Here is a 22,208-nt window from a genome sequence, read left to right on the forward strand (position 1 = left end):
GGTGTGCCCCGCCCACCAGAAAGGCCCGCGACCGCTCATTGGGTGTCAGCGCCAGAGAGGGCGGGGGCTGGGGGGACTCCTTTCGTCACCACGCCACGGAAGGGGGAGGATGCGGGAACTTGAGGGCGTCGGCCTGGGAAAGTGGAGCCCCGCCTCCGGAGCCTCGCGGGAAAATGGCCTTTCCCTTGGATTTAGCAAATCGGACTAGGAGTGCACGATTGGAAATTGTGCAGGCCACCTACCGTGCGTCCAGTCCTGCACTTCTGCAGCCTTCACTCAGTACACGGGATGAAGATTTATGGCATGGTCGGAGCCAAAAGACAGAACATCTGTTTACTGTAAATGGTTCTGTTGCTAACTTGTCTTTAAGAGATCATGTAACTGTTGTAAAATGCTGTCCTGTCTACTTGAACTGCGATCTAAAAATCGGTTCCCCAGGTAAATATTGAGAGATCAATGGGAAAGCCTCTAGCTCTAGTTATTGGTTCACAAGCTCAACTTGAGTTCACAACAGTGTAACACAGCTGATAATAAAAGCATACACAAAGAAACAAACACAAAAACAACTCAAGACTCTATTCAGTGAGTTCCCAGGTCAAAGGGCTGGTTGTAGGCTACTGGGATTGCACCTGGGGTAAGGGGTTCAGATTTCGGCTCCCCATTTAAGGGGAATAGTGTCAAAAATGGGTGGAATCCAGGGGACTGGTCAGAATGGTGAGAGGCTGAAATTATAATTTGTGAAGAATGATTAAAAGAGTTAGGGGAAAAGCCAGACTAACTTGGAGTGGGCTAGGTTATGTTTTGTTAACATAACAAACATCGACCTCCACATTTCAGTCACTCTAAGAACCCGAAGTAACTCAGGTCACCTTGTTTACACTACAGATCCCTCACAGCTTGGTTGGGGCTCTGCTCCATGTCATCTTCACTCTGGCGCTCAGACTGATGCAATAGCCTCTATCAGGAACTTACCATGTTAGAGGGCAAAGAGATCGTTTAAACTGGCTCTCAAAGCTTCCACCCAGAAGTGACACATGCCATATCCTCTCAATTTCCATAAACCAGAGCTAGCTAGTCACCCAACCATATCTGAGTTCAACAGGGCGAGGTATAATCCTGTCAGGAGGAAACCCAGAAAACAGGATGAAGAGTAAAACCATAGAGGATTGAAGACATCTTTATACATTTTCCTGCCAGTCATGTTCCATGAGAAAGAGCTATTGTGTGCATGTGTGTAAATAAAATGACTTCAATTCAGTATAACAATGAATTTCCTAACAATGAGAATTGTCCCATGAGATGATGCCCTACTGGTGTCACCAAAAGCATTCAAAGCAAAAGTTAAAAGTATGACCAGATGTTAGAATGGCTAGAAGAAGGACTTTGACACTGGCAGGAGCCTGAACTGAGAGAACTTGTTGATTCCTCCCACCTCTATGACTAGGTAACAGTGAGAAGAGCACTCCTCAAAGGAGTGAGCAGGGCCCTTAAAAGGTAGGGATGGAAGTGAGATGCTGCGGCTGACTGAATGTGAGGGGTGAAGAAAAAGGAAGGCAAAGGGTCAGAGATCAGATGTCCGGGTCACGAGTAGCAGCTGGCCTGGATGGTTTGGGACATGCTGGCCTGCGGGTGGCGGTGGAACACCTATCTGTATATGTCCCCCAGGAAGTTGGAGTTGTAAATCTGGAACATATGCTACAAATAGGAATTTGGGAATTATTTGCATAGGGGTGATATTGATTTGTGTGTCCAAGAGCAATGTAGGACATATGGACATAAACAAAGTCATTCATTCATTCAACCCTATTTATTGAGCACTGAATGTGTGTTAGGTACTGTACTAGGCATTGGAGATATAGCAAGGAACAAGCAGAATATGGCTGTATCTCACAGAGCTTACAGTCTAATGGGGGTAATTAACAAGTGCACATAAATATTACATGAACATATGATACTAACAATAGATGGTGTGAAGAGAAATTAAACAGGGTGAGGAGATAGAGAATAAGGAGGGTCAAAAAAGCTCCTCTGAGGAGGGGACATGTGAGCAGAGAACTGAATGCAATCGGGAAGCAAACTATGCAAAAATCCTAAGGAGAGCTTTTCACACAAAGGGATCGACAAATCCAAATGCACTGAGGTGGAAATAAATTTTGTGTATAAGAAGAATAGCAAAAAGAGCAAGTGACTTTCATGGCATAAAACAAGCAGAGGGCCAGAAGAAATGGAGTAGAAAAGACAGAGACCAGAAAAGGAGGGCCCTAGTGGAATTTTTTGTTTTTCTTGGGAAGAAATGGAATTTTGAGTGGGATGGGAAGCTATTGCAGGGATGGGAGCAGGGAAGTGGCCTTGATTTAATTTCCATTTTCCACTGAACACTTAAGAACATTCTGGTTGCTGAATGGACATTTGATCACGTGGGAACAAGAGTTCCCTTACTGCTTGTTCTTTGAGTTCTGGGTAGCTTCTGCTTCCTTTGGGGGAACTTGTAGTTGTACACGGTAGCAGACTGGATGTAAGTTGCTCTTTGCTTCATATTTGCAAGAAGCAGATCCTACATCCTCTGTGTGTCGTTGCTACCCAAACACTATAAAGATTTAAGATGTAGGATTTTATAAGAATAGCGAAGGGAAACGTGTACATCATTTTTCCTCAAAGTTTGGACCACTGTACAAGGCCAGATAGACTGAGCAGGCTATGTTGCAGTAACAGATGAACCTCAGGTATCAGGGGATTACTACAACAGAGGTTGATTTTTCTCTCATAGTCTGTGTCCAACATGGATCATCCAGGGACTTCCTCCATGATGTCACTCAAAAACCCAGGATGACACTCTAATATTTCAATACATAACCGTCATGGTCAATGCAGCAGGAAAGGAGAGGGCGCGGAAGGGTCTCACGACGGCTCTTAAATACTTTGGCAGAGTATCCACTGTCCCTACGGTACAATTCCTCTAGAGACGGTAGCTCAGTGAGCCCCTCTGCCATCCAGCAAGCAACACTCTCTCCAACAAGGAGACTCCTCCTTGGGTGCTGTATTTCAGCCCTGGGGGCAGCGGCTGCTTTTCTATCTGCTATTCCTATATCCTTTATATTTCTCTTTATGTCTTCTCCCTCCTTCTCCAACCCCCTATTATTTGAGCCATAAATAGGGGTAGTAGTGGATTGTGACCCATCGAAGAAGATAAATACCCATGAATCCATACAGACATAAATACATATTTGAATAAATAAGTAGGGGAGAAGAGGCAACTCTTCCTTACAGTAGAAATCCAACTGATGTGGAAAAATGATGGAAATGGGGGGGGGGATCACCATCTGGCAAAGACCACAGTAGTAATTGTTGTAGGCCAGAATGCTCATTGGAGGCTAAAACTAGCAGGTGCAAGTATGATGAAAAACAGCACATTTGTATCATCTCAAAGTATCTCCCTACAAGATAGTAATCACACAGGATAAAACAGAAAATTCACAATGGAGAAACAGGTAATCCAATTTTTAACAAGTAGGATATTTTCTTTGCATTTTTTTTTTTTGCCAGAAATTTCAAAGCTAGAGTTGGACATGACCTTGAAGGTGAGGGACACTTCAAGCAAGCGTTGTATGAGTGGTGACAGGCTAAGATTGCAGTTCATAGTCATTGGCTGTGGGCCATAATAATCTCATCTGTGCTGGAACATTAACAAAGGGCTCTTGCCTCTGGAGGAGGAGAGGCCAGGGAGATGGAGAAATAATTATAAAAGGCAGGGACCTGAGGAAGAGAAAATCTTAAGAATAACCTGTGTTAGGGAAGGTGTGGAGGAAAGGAGGCCGTCGTGCACTGTGGGTGGGGATAGAAATTGTGGTGGCTACCATGGAAGACAGTGAGAAGTTTCCTCAAAAAATTAAAAATCGGACTTCCCTACGATCGAGCAACGCCACTTCTGGGCATCTATGTGAAGGAAATGAAAACACTAACACCCCTATGTTCGCTGTGGCCTTGTGCACAATGGCCACGTACGGAAACTACCTCAGTGTCTGTCGGTGGGTGAGAGCAGGAAGGTGTGGTCCACGGGCAACACGGAAAGTCATGCAGCCATCCAAAGAAGGAAATCGTGCCATTTGCCACGACATGGATGCACCTGGAGGGCATTATGCTAAGGCAACTAAGTCAGCCAGCAAAAGACAAACACCATATGGTCTCACTTACATGTGGAATTTAAATAAAGACAAAAACAAAAACAAAACCTGGGTTTAAGTTACATAAGACATACTGGTGGTTGCCAGAGGTAGGGGTGGGAGGTGGGCGAAGTGGGTGAAGGGGGTCAAAAGGTACAAACTTCCAGTTATCAAATAGGTGAGTCCTGGGGCGTCGTGTACAGCATGGTGACTATAGTTAGTAATACTGTGTTGTATATTTGGAAGTTGCCAAGAGAGGAGATCTCATCTTTAAAATGCTCATCACAAGGGAGAAAAGGTACGGTGTGGTGCTGTTATCTAGGCTCACTGCGCTGGTCATGTCACAACATGTACAAATGTCGAATCGTTATATTGTACCCTCTGCCTCTAATAAAATATGTTAATTATCTCAATTTCAAACAAGAAAAAGAATCCGTTCATTTCCTAACTTCCAGGAAGATAAACATTGACAGGCTCTGTGAGAGACAGAAGAGGACTTCAGAGCTTGGGTGGAACTGGAGGTGACAGACTCCTCCTTCTGTCTCCAGCACTCCTGTCTGCCAGGGCTCTCTGCAATCTGGATGAAGCCGGAGGAGTGAGCGGAATATGCTTTTTGGCTTTTCCTTTGCAAAGTTTCCCCAAAAGTACTCAGTCAAGCTGAACTTGAGGGTAAATCATGATCCTTATGTGCCTTTGGCTTTCTTGGTGGGAGCTGCTTCCCCCCTCAACCAACCCCACCCCCACCCCCACCCCCATGAATGACTTACAATAATGGAATAATCATATGCCCAGGTGAAAAAAGTCAGTGAAAGCTTGAGTGTGTTTGGTGTGCTAGGCCCCATGCTGGCGGAAGGATCATGGCTAGGGGCTATTTTGACTTTGCAACCATATAAATGTTTTATATAACCATAAAACAAAATGGAATACAAATGGAAATGAGGAGCAACACATGAATTTAGCCAAATACCTAGTTGCAGACATAATAGCACAGAGAACGGCCTGGAGCAATTGAACAACACAGTAGTAAAACCAGAATGAAAACATCTGCCAAAAAAAATCTTAAATTTTTTTCAGTTATCCATGTTATTGTTCTTTGAGACCACACACACACACACACACACACACACACACACACACACACAAAGTGGATATATGTTAATGTTGTTAGGAACCAAGATTTTCTGCATAAAAGAGACACAATTATAAAATCAAAGAGGTCGAACCTGGTGGTCCTGAATTTGAACTGAAAATAGCAGTACAAACTCATGTCTACCTTCCCCTTAAAAGATATACACCCTAACTCTCCCCACTGGAAAGACCTAGAAGCGAAGAGCTGCCCAGTAGTAATTATTCCAAAAACTGATAAAAGAATCAAGGACTTATCCGGCCTCTCCTGTGCAGACTGAATTTCACTGTAAACTAATAGTTGGTGAGGGAAAGTTTGTTATGGGACAGTTTCTGCTAATAAATACAGAAGGAATCCTCGAGTTTTCATATCCCAGGCATTAAATAATGGATGTAGCCACCGGGAACTTTAGGACGCAGGACTAAGTTGAGAGTACCTGATGAAGCAGCAGCCCCATAGCTCCTGCTGGAGATCAGCCCAGGCGCCTCACCCACCTGCAGAATATTCTGGCCTCCGAATCCAACCAGAATTCCAGCAAGTCTCTAGACGCCCTGCCAGCCGGCAGGATGCGATCTGTAAAATCAAAAAAAATGTGGAAAGCATTACAGGAGAGAAGACCTAGTGTCTTTAAAAACCAGATGGCAAGAGGTGCCTGGGTGGCTCAGTCGGTTAAGCGTCTGCCTTCGGCTCATGTCATGATCCTACAGTCCCAGGATCGAGCCCCAGGACGGAGTCCCATATCGGGCTCCCCGCTTTGGGGGGAGTCTGCTTCTCCCTCTGCTTCTCTCCCGACTCATGCTCTTGCGTGCACTCTCTCTCTGTGCCTCTCAAATAAATAAATACAATCTTAAGGAAAAAAAACAAGTGTCAAGATTTAAAAACACAATGAGGAAGGACAAGGGAAATGTCATATATTAAGAGATTTAAGAGACTTATTAGCCAAATGAAACCCCTGGCTGGATCTCAAACAAACCAACTGAAAAAAAAAAGACATTTATCATATAATTTGGGCACTTTAAACACTGACTGGACGTTTGGTGTTATTGAAGAATTGTTTAGATGCACAAACACTATTAAAGTCACTCTAAAAAGAGTTCTTATCTGTAACTGAGACATGCTGAGGTTTTTATGGTTGATCATCTGATGTCTGGAAGTAGCTTTAAAATAATTCAGCAATGGTGGTGGCCTCGATGGGGTACTTTGTAGGGTGCACACAGGAAGCAAGGTGGGCCGTCAAGCTGATAACTGTCACGGATGGGAGTTCCATCTGCTCTCTACTGCCCATCGCTGACAACTTCTCCTCATGGAAAGAGCGGCAGAGATGCCACATTGGTGATTCACACTGGTGATTGCCTATTAAGCAATTATCTTTAGTTGATTTAAGAAAACCTATATTTCTACTTTTCAGTATTTGCTACAGGGCATTGAAGCTACCAAAGGACTTGCCATGTCAGGCAAGTGCAAACGTTTATAAACACTGTGTTCACAGTACATCCTGAACTCCAAGAAACCAGGCACTGGCGTTACAAGTGTCAGGGCCATGACGGCTGTCTTAGAGCTTGTGGTCTGGGGGGCGGGGAGGGGTGGCAGGCATTAAACAGATAAATTACACATATAAGTATATATATAATTAACACATTTCCATTGTAATGAGTGCTGTGAAGGGCTGAGGGGCTGAGGGTGGTCAAGGAACACTGAGGAAAATCCTTGTAGACACAGTCGGCTAGCTGGGGGCTGACTGCTTAAGGTGAGGCAGACACACAGCCAGGTAAAGATGCTTTTGAGGGGTGCCTGGGTGGCACAGCGGTTGGGCCTCTGCCTTCGGCTCAGGGCGTGATCCCAGCGTTATGGGATCGAGCCCCACATCAGGCTCCTCTGCTATGAGCCTGCTTCTTCCTCTCCCACTCCCCCTGCTTGTGTTCCCTCTCTTGCTGGCTGTCTCTATCTCTGTCGAATAAATAAATAAAATCTTTAAAAAAAAAAAAGATGCTTTTGAGAAATGGAAACAAGACAGGCAGTAGACCATCCTGGGCCATTCAGACCTTATCAAGGATTTAGACATTTGTCCTAAGAACAAGGAGATGCCAAAGAAGGATTTTAACACTAGTTCTGCATTTTGTAAATACGGAAGATAAGATGCACCCACTGCCAACAGGACCCCAAGGGAAATTCATTGAAAGAGGTGCCACAGTGTTTTCTCGGAAACCTGGGTTTCCTGAATCCACGGTGAGGTGTGTGAATACTAGTGGGTATGGTTGCATGTTTCTGGGAGCCAATACAGTCATGTGGACGAACGGTCTCCCCATCCGCACTCCAGGCGTGGCCTGCCTTTGACCTGTACTGTGTGGTCCGACAAGAGTGGAGCGAGGCTTTTCTCTCGGGGGGGGGGGGGGTGGTTGCATCAGCCTGGGCTGGCTTTCATCAGACCACAGATTGCATCACCTCGCGCAGCCTTCCAAGTCTGGCCTCGTTCTCCCACCACGCAGAGCTCTGCTGATCAGCCTGGCCTTCGGTTATCGTCCGTTATTTTCAGTGGTTGATCCTCCAACCAGAAGCAGCCTTTGGAGACCTAACACCAGGGCGGTGGAGAGGTGGTATTGCCCCTGGGCTCTGGAACCAGTCCGCCTGGTTTCAAATCCCGGCTCAAGCCCTTACTAGCTGTGTGACCGCGGGCAGACGTTCTAATTGGCTTTCCTCAGCGCCTGGCTTTCCTCCTCTTTAAAAGGAGAATAGTGACAATATTCATGTCATAGGACTGATATGAAGCTTAAATGGATCAGTATTTGTCAAGCCCTTAGAACAGTGCCTGACTCATAACAAGTACTATACTGGAATTTTGTAAATACGCTATATCTTTAAAAGGCTTGGTGCCTTGCTGTTCTCATTAGAAAAGCAACTTCTAGAAACTTCTATCTTCCAGGTAGGCTTTGAAAATGAATCAGGCAGGGGCACTTGGGTGGTCAGTAGATCTGAGATGATTAAGCGTCTGCCTTCAGCTCAGGTCATGATCCCAGCTCGTGCGCTCTCTCTCTCTCAAATAAAAAATAAATCTAAAATAAATAAATAAATAAATATTTAAAAAAGAAAATGAATCAGGCGGGTCCTCAGCAGATGTAAGGGATGACTATTATCTTTACAATTAATAGTTAACTACTGTTTGGGGACCACCATCAAGTGCTGTTAAATAAAGGGGCGGAATCTGTGTCCCTTTAGTACTTGGCCAAAGGTCGTTAAGCAACCAGACCACACAAAGGCAGACTGGCCCGAGGCAGATTTGGCGAGCTCGGTGAGCTCTGCACTCCACTGACAGCTGACGGCTTCTTTCCATGTCAAGTTTTCCCCCTCGCAAATCCACAGGGCCTTGTCAACTGCCTGCACAACTCACTTAACCCGTGATAAATCTTGCCAATCTTTTTTATCTTTTAAGATTTTTTATTTTTAAGTAATCTCTACACCCAACATGGGGCTCAAACTCATGACCCTGAGATCAAGAGTCACATGCTCTTCCAGTTGAGCTGGCCAGGTGCCCCAATCTTGCCAGTCTTAAAGAAACTAAAACGGGGATTTGCCAAACACAAGGTAGGGGTAGTTATGGACTTGACCGAACAATTACAATAGGATTCTTTTATTAGCATTTTCTCATCGTTTTATGACTAGCATTTTTCTTATTGCAAAAAAGCATGTTCAATGAAGAAATTCTGGAAACTAAAGATAAATCAAAATTAAAAAATGAAAATATTCTACAATCATACAGCCCACAAAAAATCCCTATTAATAAGTCTGTATATCATCTCACAGTGATATACTTTTGCTACACATTTACATATTTAAAAAACGTATAGAAGTGAGATCAGAAGATACCTCTTATTTTGTAACCCTATCCCCACAGGTGATTAAATATTTTTAACAACCTGATTTTTAAAAATTTTGTTTATTTATTCTAGAGACAGACTGTGCACACAAGCAGGGGGAGGGGCAGAGGGAGAGAATCTCAAGCAGGATCCTACTCCCTGCTGAGCGCAGAGTCTGATGCGGGACTCGATCTCACCACCCTGAGATCAGGACCTGAGCAGAAATCCAGAGCTGGCCGCTAAACCGACTGAGCTATCCAGGCGCCCCTTTAACAGTTAGATTTTTAACTCTTAAAAGTACATTGTAGCAGGCGCCTTCTGGGCTCGGTGGATTAAGCGTCTGCTTTCGCTCAGGTCACATGATCCCAAGGTCCTAAGATCGAGTCCCACATCCGCTGAGCAAGCAGCGGGGAATCTCTTCTCCCTCTACCCCTCCCCCTGCTCCTGCTCTCTCTCTCTCTCCGGCGTGCACTCTCTCTCTCCCTCTCAGATAAATAAAATCTTTTTTTAAAAAAAGTAGATTGTAGCTAGAATGCAACCAATCCCCTACTGTTGCATAATCAGGTTTTCCATTTCACAAGCATTGACCATGCTTGATGAGCATATTTGTAGTTATTACCGCATGCAGATTATTATTATTTTTTGGATAAATTTCTGGAAGTGAAATTCAGGATCCAACAGTATGAAAACATTTCAGGGATCTGATTCATATCGCTACCATGCCTTCAGGAAGCGTTAATGCTCTTCAGAACTCTGAGGCCCAAAGAGAACATTATACATATTTAAAAACATGGTTAGATATTTAAAAATTTTGTTGACTCTAAGTGGTGGTAAAGGGGCTAAAAAGTGGGACTTGGACAAAAAATGAATGGTGTCCCAGGTTCATTTGCTTTCCCGACACCGGGACGAGAACCCAGCGCATGCGGACCGTAGCCCGCATGCGCCCTGGTTGGCTGACTCCGCGGCGCTGCACGACCGCTCGCGCATCCTGAGCCCGGTGGTGCATTTCTTACTCTCTCCCCTCTCACTTATGCTCCTCCCATCCCAGTGATTCTCAGTGGCAGCGGAGCTGTCCCCTATGGGTCACAATGGGCACTTCTGCGGGTGGAGGGTTGTCACAATGATGGGGAGTACTCTTGAACTTAGATGCCCGACATCCTGTGCAATGAAAACGTTTCCTATCTTTCACATGACTTTCACATGTTCCTCTAGATTCATGTTGGTGAAAAACCTGCATCTAAAACCCGTATATAATATCTCGACCAAGACTCTAACTCACTTTTACAGAGAAATAAAAACTAGTTTTTGAACGAATGTTCCAGGAAGACAAATGTATTTACCAAATAAACTGAGGAAAGACTATGTCAATAATTTGTTTTGTTCTGGGGCTTTTCCAAGACTTGTTTACCATTGCAGAAAAATCCAATCACCACTAGTAATGCTGCTAGTGGTATTTGAGTCATTGACTTAACACCCCACTTCAGTCTACACCCACAATTGTCACAGACACAGGGATTCCACATTCGGGGGCAAACATCTAACCACTCCATTGTAGCTCTGCGTACTCAAGTCCAAGCATAGGTACTAGTTCATAACACATCACATTGCTTTCATTTCTTCTTTATATTATACTCTTTAAAATATATAAAAATTAGATGTGTAGGTAGGTAATATTATCTACGGGTTGCATGTCAGAATGGTAAAGAGGGTGTTTAAAAACATTTGCTATGAAAAGGGGGCATTGTACTGTGGTAGCATTGAGAGCAACTTCCTGGCGCCCTCTGGTGGCACACTCGAGCATTGCTTCACTCAGCTGGTGGTTGTTGGCCTTAAAAGCTTGTTGCCTCCAAAGCGTGATAACAAAATGACCCTTTTGACAAAACTCAAAGCACAAAATTCCTTGAGTTTTCCTTGGCCATCTCTCTCATTTGTCGTCATTTGCATTCCTGCCGCCCCCCCCCCCACCCCTGCAACCGGACCACACAGCTACCATTCCCTAAGGGAATCCTGGTTGTTTCTGGGAAAGAAGATGCCGCTGAACGGGGCTGGGTGTGCTGGGGGCGGAGCCGGGGAAATGGAAAAGTCAGGAGCCAAGGGAAGTAACGCCAGCACTATGTATCTGTTCATAACTAGGAAATGTAAGCAAACATGCGGGTCGTCCCATCCCATTGTTTTCTTCTGTCTTACCTGCTGGTGCCGCCCAGCTTTTTCCCTCCACGCACAGCAAGGTCCTGGCGTGTCCTTTGAACGCATGCTTTTCCCAAACCAGGGATTCTCCAATTTAGCACGCATCAGCCTCACTCGTAAGGCTCGTCAGCCCAGTCCCCAGGCTTTGGGCCGCCGAAGGCCGGGAGGGGTGGATCTCGCGTTGCCCGCGAGCTCGCAGGTGGGGCAGATGCGGCGTGTTTGTGGAGGAGCTCAGCTGGCCTTGACTCCTTGTCTGCCGTGAGCAGTATTTACCATTCTCATTTTCTGAGACCAGAAGACTTTGCTCAGTTTCCAAAGTGCCCGGATTTTAAGCAATTTTGCAGCTTTCTAAGGCAACAGAGCACAGGACTACCAGACCGCCTCACAAAAAGGGTCTCTGAATCCTCTCCTGGCCAGGGAGAGGGGCGCAATTAGCGATGATTACTCCGCACGGGGAAAAAGGCCCTTCCCCCGAATGAGCCTGCATGCCTCTAATAAAACGCCCAGCTGAGAAAAACGATTTCCTCCTCCTGGCAGCTCTGGGACCTGTGTTTTAAAAGAATACTGCCTTCCAGCACCTACATAAATAAGTAGGTGTCCTTTCAGAGAGAAGAACTAGAATCTCAAATGGCCCGTGGCCAGAGTACTTTTGTATTTGTCGTTTCTCTTGGACTTGTTCCTTGGCAATCGCTTTGAAAATAAAAATCTTGCTGGGCTTTCTCAAAAGTGAATAGGTAAGAAAGAAAAGGACAAAAGGGAATGGAGAAGAGGAAGAAAGATTTAAAGCCGGGTGGAGAACCTAGGTCGGGAGGACTGGCTGGAAATGGGCGGGGGGGGAGGTGGAGGGGAGCAGTGATATCTGTGGAAAGAAAAATCTCGAAAGAGGGAGAAAGGAGAGGAATTGGAGAAAGCACAGAAGGGAGGATGGTACCTGCCACATGCCTCGCGAGTCCCACTCACCCAGGGCGGCGCCCACCGTGTTCCCCAGGCGCGTGGCAGGCGGCGCTCTGCGTGGCCCGCAGCACCGGGCACAAGCCCTGGTCCGTCACCGCTCAGACTGGGCTGCAAAGGCCCCGTGGCTTCCTGTGCCGTGGCTCACCCGCTGTGGGCGGAGGCGGCGGCGGGTCTGAGCAGCTGCAGCCCCGGGACTGAGCCCGAACTGGCTCCTTCAGGCTCACGCAGACGTTCAGGCGGCCGGCGGCCTGGCCCGCATCTGGGCTGCCGCCTGGACAGACACCCTGAGCCCAAACACCGAGCTCAGCTGCTTCTAGATCCCTGACCCACAGAAATAACGAACGCGATAATACACGTTTGTGGCACTGAGCGCTAATTTTGGCGCTGAGACAAGACAGACGTCTGCTAAAGCGTGGGAGGACTGGAAACATGGCATCCCCAGTGAACAAGGAGGGTTCCGGACGGATTTCCTTGCCCTCCCTCTCGGCTGCCCGGAGCCCTTTTTAGATCTCCTTGGAGCATCGTTTTAGGGTGAGGTCCAGGACTCCGCGGGTCTAAGTGGCCCATTTTCAGGATCACCGCGGGACAGAGAAGCGCTCACCACACTTTCTCAGGCCGCAGCTTGCGGCCAGAGCGGTGCCATTTGAGCAGCACAGTGGCGTGACCGTGACCGGGCCAGGCTGCCCTCACCCCCGTGAGGGGCTCCACAGGGGGTCTGGCCTCCAATGAATGTAGGGGAGCAGTGTCTTGGCATCCCTGTAGCTCATCTGGGGCACCCCGATTGCGAGGTTCTGTGCGAGATGATCTTTGCGGTTTCGCCGTCTTTCTCACCCAGGATCGCGGCTGAACCTCAGAACACATGAAATGACCTGACCGTCTTTCCAATTCTCCCCAAGAGAGCGCACAACCCCCTCTATTCTAGGTGCCTAAGAAAGGGTGATTCGTTACATACAATGAATGCTGGGGGTGGGGGGTGATCCACCCTCGGGCTAAGAAAGCCTGGAGACTGACGGGACTTGCCAGGGAGTCCTGGTGTCTTTCTGAAAGAATGCAGTCATGACAATTTAGAGCTGCGCTAGCTTTAGCAATGACTAGTTCAGGCCTCTTGTTCACAAATGAGCGAGCTGAGGCCCAGAGAGGTAAAGTAATTTGTCTGAGATCACACAGCTAGTTAAAGGCAGAGCTGAGAGCAGGACTCAGAATTCCCGACTTTTAGCCCTAAATTCCTGTTATGTAAGACTTTAATAAAGAATGAGGGAATAAATGCATGAACAGAATTTATATTTCTCGGATTTGTACTGTTTGCAACTTATTTTACATAATGCAGCATAAACGGAGTGCTATAAATGCGTCTGTGAATTCGCTTTAATCTTCTCTACTTTAGGGGCAGTCGGTTAACCTGTGAGGTGCCCTAATCAGGGAGCCACACTTAAGGCGCGGGTTACTAACATTGGGAGGACCCTAACCAGAAGTCCATATTTTAGAGGACCTGCAAATACCCTATCTATATTTTCACCACAGAGCTTATTAATTCACCTAAGAAGTGTTAGAAATGATTTTCAGTTGGTGAACTGAGTGGTGTTCAAGACATGTTATTGGCTAAAAAGATGATGAGGGACCCCAGCCCTTGCATGAAGAGTATAAGAATCTGACAAGCCAGAGGTCTAACACTTTTGAAGCAGTGGTCTTGTGGTTGCCACTTAGGACTCGCCCGTGAATCAACTTTTTGGGCAGAAGCTTATGACAGCACCGAAAAGGACCAAGCAGGCCCTCACCTGCATATGGGAACAGGCGGTATGGCAGGTTCTGTGCCTGCATAGGAATAAATGACTTTTGACAGATTTCTGTCTGTGGCTTCTTTTATTGTGACATGCTAGTGACGTTATAGGGAAGGAAGGAGATAAGGCTTCTGCCTACCTCAGTTTAGGAAGCTGTCACGGTTATCCAAACACCCCGGTAAAGCTGAAGGCCCCAGTTCATTCATTCATCCAACAGATATTTAAGGAGCACACATTCTAGGATGTTGGGATACAAAATCCCACATTGTATAGTCGCTTGGATAAGTTTGCAAAACCATATCAAAACAAACTGGTAATTTGCAGCAACATGGACGGCACTGGAGGAGATTATGCTAAGTGAAATAAGTCAAGCAGAGAAAGACAATTATCATATGGTTTCACTCATCTGTGGAACATAAGGAATAGCAGGGAGATTGGTAGGAGAAAGAAGGGAAGAATGAAGGGGGGGTAAACAGAAGGGGAAATGAACCATGACAGACTATGGACTCTGGGAAACAAACTGAGGGCTTCAGAGGGGAGGGGGGTAAGGGATTGGGCTAGGCCTGTGATGGGTTTTAAGGAGGGCACATATTGTATGGAGCACTGGGGTGTTATATGCAAATAATGACTCATGGAACATTATATCAAAAACTAATGATGTAGGGGCGCCTGGGTGGCACAGCGGTTAAGCGTCTGCCTTCGGCTCAGGGCGGGATCCCGGCGTTATGGGATCGAGCCCCACGTCAGGCTCCTCCGCTATGAGCCTGCTTCTTCCTCTCCCACTCCCCCTGCTTGTGTTCCCTCTCTCGCTGGCTGTCTCTATCTCTGTCGAATAAATAAATAAAATCTTTAAAAAAAAAAAACTAATGATGTAATATATGGTAACTAACATAATACAAAATTTAAAAAAAAAAAAAGAAAGAAACTGGTAGCGGGGCACCGGGGTGGCTCAGCTGGTTAAGTGTCTGCCTTCAGCTCAGGTCATGAACTCAGGGTCCTGGGATCAAGCCCCAGGTTGGGCTTCCCACTCAGCTCAGAGTTTGCTTCTCCCTCTCCCTCTGCACCCCCCTCCAACTCATGCGTGTGCACTCTCTCTCAAAAAAAAAAAAAAAAAAGCAACTGGTAAATTTAATCAAAAGAAATCCTGAGTTCTTTGGAAAGACTCAGGAGAGCAAAACTTCCTAACCTCTCCAGCATTTCAAAAATGAAACAGTTGTAGAAATTATATGAGAAAAAACCATTTATGTGTGAAACTAAAATTTAAGGAGTATTTCAGTACTCAAAGTGCAGTCCCAGACAAGTAGCATCAACATAAATCAACACCTCATTAGAAATGCGAATTCCCAGACCCCATCCCAAACCTCCCCAATAAGAAACTCTAGGAGTAGAGACTTGCAGTCCTTCTTTTAAAAAGTTCTCCAGGTGACACAGGCGCCAAGTTTGAGGATCACTGGTATACTTTTTAACAAAGGGCAATTCCACCACGTGGCACTCTTTCACAAGTAAGAAAAAAACATTTTTTCCCCCTATAATTGCTGGATAATTCTTGCCAGGTGGCACTCTCACGTGAGAAATTAAAAACACACCTGTTCTGTAATTGCAGGAAAATCCCACCAGGTGGCACCCTAACCCTAGTAGCAGAAAAAACAGCTTTTTTTTTTTTGCAATTACATACTTCCACCAGGTGGCGTTCTAACGTGAGTAATAGGAAAAGTACATGTGTTCTGCAATTACATGATAATTCCACCAGGTAGCAGTCTAACCTGAATATAGCTTTCTCCTCACTAACCACAAGTGAGTTATGCCACTTCCTTTTTTGGAAAGACCTGCTTTAGTACCTGTCTCTCTAACTGAACTAATTCCGAAGAGGATTGTCACTTTTGTAATGGTGTCACTGTACTAATGTAGGTTTTTCCTAAGAGCAAAGTGGTGTGACAAACCTTTGGAAGGCAGGGAACACTGTTTGCTTCATACCATTTCAACTTAGAAAAGGTTTCATTAGACTGGTCTACTTTTGGATAGCAAGGGAAACTTGTAATAGGAAAAACATGTTATGCAATGGCAAGATAATTCCACTGGGTGGCATTGTAACCTGAGTAATAGGAGAACCTATGTGATCCGCAGTTGCAGGTAAGAGCCACTGGGTGGCATTGTAATCTGAGTAATAGGAAAACCTACGTGTTCTGCAGTTACAGATAAGCGCCACTGGGTGGCATTGTTTTCTGATTAATAGAAAAATATCTGATTTGGAATACTTGAAAATTCCATAGGGTAGCACTCTAACATGGGAAATACGAGAAACTTCTCTAATCTGCAATTGCAGGGTAAATCCACTGGGTGGCACTGTAAGGAACTAGCTAACTAGCCAAATAGTTAATTAGCTATCTGAATGGACGGATGGCTAAACAGATAAATAAATAAACGAATAAATAAAAGGATGAATGAACAAACGAACGAATGAAAGAATAAATAAACAAACAAGTAAATAAATAAATACATTAAATAAATAATAAATAATAAATAAATAAATAAATAAATAAATAAATAAATAAATAAATAAATAAATAAATAAATAAACCGCTGCAATTGCATTATAAATCCACTGGGCGGCAGTGTAACAGTATATAAATAAATAAATAATTGGTGCTGCAATAACATAAAATTCCACACGATGGCACTCTAACACAAGAAATGGTGAAAATGGTAGTTACAGTTGCAAGAAAATTCCACTAGGTGTCACTCTAACATAACAAATGGAAAAATATAATGTGCCATTATTTTAAATTTCCATTAAGGGGCACTCTAACATAAGAAATAGAAAAAAAGTTTAGTTATTTTTTAGAAAAGTGGCATCTAAGTAAACTTTTTACAAAGCAAGTGGTGATAAACTTATAGGATTTATTATGATTTAAAGTGTGAATTAAAATTTGGTACCTATACTTTTGGGGCTTTGGGCACTTTTTTTTTTTTTTAACCCAGGCCTTTTGACTTAACTCTAGCACCTTTGCCATGATACCATGTGGCCTCTTTTCATTTGATTTCTTTTTTTTTTTTAAGATTTTATTTATTTATTTGACAGAGAGAGAGACAGCCAGTGAGAGAGGGAACACAAGCAGGGGGAGTGGGAGAGGAAGAGGCTCCCAGCGGAAGAGCCTGATGTGGGGCTCGATCCCAGGACTCTGGGATCACCCCCTGAGCTGAAGGCAGATGCTTAACGACTGAGCCACCCAGGCGCCCCTGGGCACATCTTAATTACAGTGCTTGGTCTTTGCATTTTAATGACTTGCTTGTACACTCTTCCCACCATGAGTGGGTCCTCTGCAGCAGGGATCAAATATCTAATTTTTTTTTTTTTTTTACCTCTGCAGCCTCTACTCCAGTTACTGATGCATGATAGAAATTCAATAACTATTTATTAAATAAGTGAAAGAAAGAAAGAATAAAGTGGGAGAGGCCAGTTGAAGGTCAAATACATGGAAGAGAACATAAGGAGAATAACAAACTGGAGTCTTTGGTCGCCATTCTCAGGGTTTCTGTACCCTGTAGTGGGACAGGTCAGGTGAAATGTAGAGGAAAATGTGATTAGGAACCAAATAACACCAATGTTTGTCTAAATGCCTTCCAAATTTGAGGGGGAAAGATGAGAGAGTTAAAAGATTCTTTGCTAGTTTAAAACACTAGCGAAGTTTATCAAAAGGCCTGAAGTTGAGTGAAAACTTGGGGTTTGATTGTGGTTCCACAGCCATCAAAGCTGTTTCGGTCCTGTGATTGTTGTGGAGCTTGGTTTTCGAACTAAATGTTGGCATTACTCCTGCGGAGTAGCCTGGGAGAGCTGCCTGTTAGGGTCTGCTCAGGACTCCCTCCCCTGGGGGGCTTCCTGCTCTGTCCGAGGCTAAGCTGGACCAGCAGCAATGAGAAGAGGAGGTCAGGGTCTCTCAATCTGCAGACCAGACCCAGGAGGCCAGAGCTCCCATTGTCGTTGTTATGGGGGAAACGGGGAAGCCACGCTCACTGTCCTGGCCTGCTGTGCACTCTTTTGGGTCCTAGTGGATTGCCTCCTCCTCGTCTCCGAGCTCTCCTCCCGCCCCACAACCTGCCCACCCAGGGGTCACCCCCCTGCGCTCATCCACTGCACACCCTCGGTGCTTCCTGTTCCTCAGCCTAAAGCTGTTTCTCAACTAGAATTCGCAGCGTTCTGCCCCATCTGACTTCGGAATGCCCTGGAGTTCGTGGTCACTCGCACTGCTCCTTAGGGCCCAGGGTCCATCACTGCCGTCTGGTGTGTCTTTGGGAAGGGAATTTGTATTTTATCCTGAACCAAAAACCTAAATTAAAAAGAGTCTCAAATGGTGGAGTTTGAGGCATCAGCTACCAAGTGCAGATTTTTTTAAAGAAAGAATGTGAGGCTCTCCCCCCAAGCCGGCCCAGCTTTGGCCTGTGCTCTGTGCTGCTTACACAGCTGGGAGCTCCTGGCGCCACTCAGCTTTGACTCCCAAGGAAGTGACAAAATGCCCTACTTCCTGGCTGCTAGCCTATTTAAAAATAAGAATGGGTTTACTGAGGCCCTGGCATTCCTGCTGCTTCATCCCCTGGAGCTTCGGCTTCACCTTCAGGCAGCCCAAGTGCTCTACACGCTCCCCTCTCCCGGCCTGCAGCTGACAAGGCCCACGCGGGCTTCCAATCCTTTTCCAGAATCTTCTTCCAAAACTGACTGCTTCGCCTTCACCACTCCAGCCGAGCTGGGCCACCATGGTGCAGCTCCCACCTGGACTTCTGTGCAGATCAAGGGGCTGATCCCCCTGTGCCACTGTCGCCCTGCACTGGGTCAAGGTGATGATGCAAAAGCACATTCTAGATCTTGTCCTCCCCTGCTTGCTACCTTCTAGTGCCTTCCCACTGCAATCAGAGCGGCACCCCAACTTCCTGCTAAACACGATCGAAGAGTCCCTGCCTGGACCCCAACTTCCTCCTCCTTTACTTGCCTTTGGTCTGCTTCGGCCACCGCTCTTTCTGTTCCTCCAGCATCCGACTGCTCGGGGCTCGGGGCTCGGGGCTGTGTAGAGACGCCCTCTCCTCTGCACCGGGTGCTCAGGCTGCCCGAGCCAAGGACAGTGCCAACGCTGAGCCACTCTCCCGTGCACGATCTTAGTATTTTCTCCATCCAGTTGTCTTGTTTGCATAAATGGGCCCAAGTTTATCGTCTGCCCCCCTCACTAGAATGGGGATCCCTCCAGGGATCCACCACGTGAACCTTGTGTCCACCTCTGTATCCACAGAGCGTGGAAGAGTGCTAGGCACACAATAGCGGCTCAATAAACACATCTCGATGGCCGAGTCCGCTCAGGCTAATGTCGTAAGTATCCCAAACCCCTTGGGCGATTTTCTTGCATCTGTTGCATTTATGTACGTATGTGGAAGCAGCGGTTCCATCACCGAAAATGATGAGACTTAGGAAGTCTTCGATAGTAAACACTGCAGGTGTTCTGTTTATCTCATGTTCTCTGTCCAGTGTGAGGACAGATGGGAAACAAATGACCCATTAGGCTGGCATGACTTCAACTTTTGAGAGCGTGAACCTCCTAGAAACCAACCAGATGATGTCTTGGAACCTCTTATTTGCTCTTCTTTGTTTTTTTTTTTTTTGTTTATTTTTATTTTTATTTTTTTAAGATTTTTATTTATTTATTTGACAGAGATAGAGACAGCCAGCGAGAGAGGGAACACAGCAGGGGGAGTGGGAGAGGAAGAAGCAGGCTCATAGCAGAGGAGCCTGATGTGGGGCTCGATCCCAGAACGCCGGGACCACGCCCTGAGCCGAAGGCAGATGCTTAACTGCTGTGCCACCCAGGCGCCCCATTATTTGCTCTTCTTTGATACACTTGAGGAATTGGCCTTTTCTGGAACAAATATTACTGTGGGTTATATGCTGAACATGACGGTGATTGCTTCAAAGTGCAAAAACAAAACAAAACACCATGCACCTCTGAAAGATTTTGAATAATATTACTTTATTTCACGGTCATTAACTGCTATCAGTGGTTTACGATTTTAGGCTCTAAGACCAGTGGTTCTCCATTGGGAGCGCTGAGATGCAGAAGCACTCTCTTCGACTATGTCAACTAATAATGCATTGCTTTAAAGGTAAGAAAACACGTTATTTAGAGAAATGTTGGAAGATACAGATACACCCAGAGACGTGAAACTGCTGGCGAGTGTTACTCCTCTGGTGTGTTAGCTTTCTAGTATTTTTTTCTATGCACATTTATATTATTATTAGTGAAAATGATCCGTACCAAAGATAATGTGTTGTAACCCTTTTTAATTTAATTATAAACCACGCCCATATCCTTAAGTATTATTCTACAACACGGGTTTTAATGACTGTATAGAGTTTTGTTGCGTGGATGTATCATTATTTATTTAACTATTTTCCCCACTGTCGGACTTTTACATTTACATTTTCTAATTTTATCTACTATTCTCAATGCCTTGATGCAAAATGAACGTTCTGATATCTAAGTTCTGTGCACAACTATGATTATTTTTGTAAGATGTATTCTAAGGAGCTGAACTGGTGGATCAAAAGTTATATTTCAAGGCTTTGCTGTCTTCTTTTAAAAAGTAGTAAGTAGATGGTGAGCTTTTTGTAGGTGGAGACATATTTGATGGTCCCTGGTATCGCTCATTATAACTAGCTGTCCTACGTGGGACTCCCTCAGAAGCAGATCTAAGAATAAGATTCGAGTGCAAGTTATGTATCTGGGAGAAGCACGAGTCAAGGAGTGAGGACGTAAGACAGGGAAGGGAAAGAAGCCCCTGCAAGGCACCTCCGTGGGCACCTGGGGCTCCACACCCCTGGGAAGCTCTAAGAAAGCATGTGGAGCCCACCTCAGAGTTGTCCCACTTGAGGGGGGAGAAGCCGGGGTATTAACGCTCTCACTCCCAGTCATCACGGCCAAGGGCTGCCCCGGACCAAGCCCTGCTGCCCTGGCCTTCCTTGCAGGCAGGTGAGGTGACAGCCCCTGGCTGGAGGGTGAGGGGTGCTTGCAGGGGGAGGCCAGCAGTGAGCATGGGGATGGTGAGGGCCGAGGGTATTCCTGTTGGGGCACAGACAGCGGCAGCAACGCTGGCCCCGTTGTAAACACAGAGCAGATGTCCACTCAGTTTTTTTCAAATAAGCTAATGACACTTTCATCTTTTTTCCTTATGGGATGAAAGAGTCCTACTTTTTTAGAGTAGGAGGTGAGCTCAGGCATGATCTCAGTCAAGCTTCCCACTTCACAAATGAGGAAACAGATCCAAGAACTGAAAAAGAGTATCAAAGCGAGGCTTCCTTACCTCACCTGAGATGAAGGACTCCCTGTGTTTCACGTGGTTCTGATCCTTCTGATAATTGACAAGTAATGAAGCGTTCAGTTCTGGCCTTTGGGACGCATTGCCTGTGCCTCAAGCAGTCCAAACGCCGTTCTATCTCAGAGATTTGAGCTGGCTGTTTCCTGCTGCAGAGAATGGTCTCCCCTAGATCTTTGCATGGATACTTCCTTCTTATGCATGTCTTGGCTCCAATGTCACTTTCTCGTCGAGGTCACACTGACCTATGGTTAACTAAACTGTAAGTATAGGGAGATGTCATCAAATGGTCAGAGCACACAAAAGGCAAAGATACTCAGACACTGTATGGACATCAAACATGGATAAAGGGTTATAAAATGTACAGAAAATGGACAGATGGTTTGTGTGGAAGGAAAGGAAGAAGTGAGAGTTCCAGTAGATGGGTGTTCAGCAAAAGCAAGACTGAGAGCAATCGGAATCATTCGGGTGCTGAATATCTTCTGTTTCCACTCTTTAAAGTTCACTCGCCACTTCCTCCAATGTTCTCCATCCTGCAACCCAGGAGGCTGACCTGTGTGAGTTGATCCACAGGCCCCCCTGCTCTCTAGCTTCCTGTTGGGTCTAACCAGTGGGCAACACCAGCAAGAGACAGGAGCTGAATGGGGTCAGTGTAAGTATCACCTGTGAAATTCCTTCCTGTGGAATTCTGTGGTGCTTGCCCAATCCTTTATGAATAAACCCGTTATTAAACTTGTCTTGACTTACCAGTTTATATGTTCCATTGGTGTCTTGCTGGAACCTTGACCGATACAATGATTTA

This window comes from Ursus americanus, chromosome X, assembly GCF_024610735.1.
Source record: "Ursus americanus isolate L20-20 chromosome X, mUrsAme1.1.p, whole genome shotgun sequence".
In the NCBI taxonomy this organism is placed as follows: domain Eukaryota; kingdom Metazoa; phylum Chordata; class Mammalia; order Carnivora; family Ursidae; genus Ursus; species Ursus americanus.